A 4672-nucleotide genomic window follows, 5' to 3' on the forward strand; every position below is an offset into this window, starting at 1 on the left:
AGTATCCTCTTAAGGAATTTAGAATTTTCTATCACTTTATGTCAGAAAACACAGCCTTGATTTAGAAATAATCTTATATACACTTTGATATTATTACTCAGCTCTTCAATCCGAATTGAACAAGTTAGACGTATTTTTTTGTCCTTCTCCTAACTAGTGCAGGTAAGAAAAGGCAGGTTTTCTGCCCTTTAAAAGGAGCAAATACTTGGAGCCTTCATTCTGTCTTGCTTTCTTTGTTTGCCACTCATTAGCTGCTATTTCTGACCCTCCAGGATCAGAGCAAAAATGAGAAAGAAAGATAAAGGGACATAGGGAAATTTCTACTTGGTAGCTCCTCTTGTGAAAGAGCTTAGCACATTGTGTGCTTGGCAAAGTTCACTCCTTCTCTCACATATCCACTCTGGGCCTATCAACTAAAACTCCATCGACCTGATGTTGACCATGATGGTCCTTCAGCTGGCAATTCTTTTCCCAAGTGTGGCTTTCCAGCAATCCACTCCACACAATTTCTATGTCTTCCCTGAAGACAATATTTTTGGCTTGGGTAGGACTTAATTCCATCCTGGCTATCTCCCAAATGGACCACATGTGGTCCATAGGAAACATTTATACAATTTTTGGCCTGATAAAATAAGAGAGCACAGGCTAAATGCAACACAGAAGCATCTTGTCCCTCACTCCAGTCATTGGAAAAGCTAGTCAAAATATTTCATTCTCTATTTTCCTTTTTGAAAGTCACAATCTTGGTTAATGAAAACATCTGTATTAGTTTCCTAGTGTTAGCTTTGCGCAGTGGCAGTACCGTAGCCAGTGAGGTTTATCCAAGGCGCGATTATTGCTAATAGTTTCCTAGTGTTAGTGAACACTGCACCACAAATTGGGTGGCTTAGAACCATAGAAATTTATTGTCTCACTACCCTGGAGGATAGAATTCTGAAACTGAGGTGTTGGAAGGGTCATGTTCCCTCTGAAACATTTAGGGACAATCCATCCTTGCCTTTTCCTACCTTCTGGTAGTTTGCCAGCAATCCTTGGCATCCCCAGATTTACAGCTTCAGCACATCAATCTCCGCCTGTGTTATCACATGACAGTCTTCCATCCTGTGGCCATATGTCCCTCTTCTCTTCATATAGAGGTAACACTCATAGTGAATTAGAACCCACCTTCATGACCCCATCTTAATGTGACTACATCTGCAAAAGACCCTATTTCAAACAAAGTCACACCCATAAGTACCTGTGGTTAGGATTTCAACATAACTTTTTGGAGACTCAATTCAACCCATAACAACATCTAACTAAGCTCTTCAAATGGTCTCCTTCCCTCCACATTTACAAACACTCACACCACCTATTTTATCCTTAGTGTGTGGATGTGGTGGTAGGAGAGGGGCTTACAATACAGGAATAATTTCCTTTAAATAATTTCAAGGGGAGCAGACTATGCCACCCCAGAATGTGCCACTTTGGTATGTGCATTATTTCAAGCTGAAGATAATCAAGGCCCAACAGACTCAAGAAGTGCTTTTACCTTCCCTTTAATTGCCTAAAATAACTTAGAAAGGGGGATTGTCCCAGGAAGACAACTATTATCAGGGATAACTCTTTATATCAGACAGACTTATCTGCAGGGCATGACAACCATTTGTTTGCCAAACATTTGCTCTTCTCATCTTCCTATGAATTTTCTTCCTGCCTTTTGAGACCTAGGTCCCTTAGGTCAGGATGGTATTTAAGTCTCCATTACTTTAGTGCTAAAAAGCTTCATATTTTTATAGGGCTCCTGTATGTACAAAACTTGTTTTTCTCCTATTAATCTGTTATGTGAATTTAGTTATCAGACATGTCAAAGAACCTAGAACGAAAGAAAGAGAAAGTTTTCTTCTCCTACACTTCCCAATAAAATCATCTCTTACTCGATATTCTTTATTCCTTTCTGGTGTGTGTAAATTTTACTTTTTAAAAGTTGTGAAACTGGTTTCATTGAAAATCATCTTTGAAGTCTGGTCTCACTTTGGTATTTCATACATATATAATATATTGGCTGAGACAAATGAACACATTTGCATATACATTTAGTTGTGACAAATTTACATATCCAAGCAAGCATCACCAAAATCAACATATAAAGAATTCCATCAACTCAAATAATTTATTCCCTCTTGTCCATTTTAAGATTAGTCACCCCACTCCCTACCACCCTGCCTTGCTACTCATCAACCCCTTGGCCAATAAACCAGTGATTTCATTTCAATTACTATAGATTAGTTTTTCCAGTTCTAAAACTTACATTAATGGAGTCGTCTAGTATGTGTTCATTTTTTATGGATATACATTTTCATCTCTGCTGAATAAATATCTAGCAGAATTACTAGGTTGTATATTTAATATTAAGTGTATATTCGATATTAAAAGAACCTTCCAAATGGTTTCAAAGGTTGTAGTTACTTCATAACCTTATCAACCCTTGATATTGCCCGTCTTTTTAATTTTTGCTATTCTAATAGGTTTATAGTTTTATGTCATTATAATTTTATTCTGCATTTACCTATGACTAAAACTATTGAGTTTTTTCTTAAGCATTAGCTAATAATGTATCTATTTTTATCAAGTATCTATTCAAAGCATTTGTCTATTTATAACTTAGTTGTGCTGTTAAGTTGTAAGATTTTAAATAAATGATACAAGTATACATATACTTTAAAAGGTATAAAATTAAATGTGTATGTGTATACTTTCTTTCAACAGTATTTTGTAGTTTCCAGTTTCCAGAACTATATATACATACACACACACACACACACACACACATATACACATTTAGGAATATATATATATACGTATATATATATATATATATATATACACACACACACACACACATATATAAATGTGTGTATATATATATGTGTATATATATACATACATATATATATATATATACCTAAATATATGTGTGTGTATATATATGTATTCCTAAATATATCATGTCATTAAAATCTACATATTTTTAAATTCAATTTTCAATTGTTTATATACATAAAAATTCCTTTTGATATGCTGAACTAACATTTTATGACTTGGTAAACTCATATTAGAGTTTATTAAATCTAGCAACAATTTTGTATATTCCTTAGAATTTCTTACATACTTGATCATATCCCCTGTAAATAAATTTACTGCTTTGTTACAAACTGCATGCTCTGTCTCCTTTTTATCTCTCTCTCTCTCTCTCTCTCTTTTCCCATTCTCTCTCCCTCAGTCTGCCATCTTCTTTGATGTCCCTGTCTCCTCCATCCCTTTCTTTTTCCACCTCTCCCTCTCCCTGGTCTATTGTATTGTCTATGACCATGGTGCAAATTTATTAGAAATGGTGTGAAGACATTCATCCTTGACTTGCTCCTGATCATCAGGGGAGAGAATTTCATATTTATCACTGAGTATATGTTAGCTTCATTTTTTAGGCTACATTTTCTCAAGTTGAAGGAGTTCCTTTCTTATCTGAGAATTCTTATGAATATTGATGAATTCTGTCAGATAATTTATCTGTTTTTAGTGAAATTATAACTTTTTTTGGATTTTATCAATATGACAGATTGCATTGATTGTTATCAAAGTTAAAGTAATCTTGAATTCCAGGGATAAACTCTATTTAATCATGATGTAATACCATTTTTGTACATTGGTAGATTCTAAATGCTAATACTTTTATAAAATCTTCATAGATATTCATACACACACTTACACACACTATCAGGCTGTAGTTTCCTTGTAATGTTATTGTCTTGTTTTGTTCTATGACTTAATAAAGAATATTACATCTCCAACTGTGATTTTAGACTTTTCTACTTTTTCTTTTGGTGTTTTCAGTGTTTACTTCATTTATTTTTAAACTCTTTCTCAAAACACTACTTAGATAAGGCATTTATATGTTTATTTTATAATAATATCACACATATTGCCAACTAGCCTAAACAGTTTTTAGAGTTTAATATTTATCATTAGGAGGTTTTCAGTTAAATATTTGTCAATGAGAAACAAGAATAATGCTTTCATAATATGCTTACATCAAACATAAAATGTGTTTATTAAAGTTATACAGAATTATGAGATAGAGTTCATCACTACAAGTCTTTAGAGTATTGTCTATAATAATAAGTAAGCCATTTGGTAGGCAAAAGTCACATATATCCTGGTATGGGAATAATGGGAAAACAGCATGAGGTTGAGCTTAGGTGAAATTGAAATTAATTTTCACAGTTTAGTTGCCGGGTGGTCTCAGATGACATGGCTGTTTAATCTTAGCTAGTACAGGTGTGAAAGTCATAATATGAAAACTGACACATTCAAATAGAAAAAGAGACAATATTATAATTAGACTTCATATTCATGGTAAAGTGTGAAAGAAAAAGCTTTTTTACACAGTGTCTCTGCCTTGTGAAAAAAAATACGTAACTTTTTGGAAAATAAATATGGACATGACATAGCTTTCAGTGTCTGTATTATTTGTAACTAAAGGGTTTTTTAGCTGATGTTATGTGGAAGAATTTTCATTTACCAGTACCCCAGATCAATTTTTAGAGCCATTCCAGTGATGGAAATATGCCTAATTGCCTGGTGCAAGATCCTTTTTTTATTCCATAGAGAATGTTGTTTTTAAATCAGAGCACAT

The 4672-nt window shown here is 33.6% G+C and overlaps 1 pseudogene; it reads left to right on the forward strand.

The window, feature by feature from the left end:
• Positions 1-781: 781 nt before the first annotated feature.
• LOC125920469 (uncharacterized) lies at positions 782-846 on the forward strand (annotated as a pseudogene).
• The last annotated feature ends 3826 nt before the right edge of the window (positions 847-4672 follow it).

The sequence above is a fragment of the Panthera uncia genome, chromosome B4, assembly GCF_023721935.1.
Source record: "Panthera uncia isolate 11264 chromosome B4, Puncia_PCG_1.0, whole genome shotgun sequence".
Classification (NCBI taxonomy): Eukaryota; Metazoa; Chordata; class Mammalia; order Carnivora; family Felidae; genus Panthera; species Panthera uncia.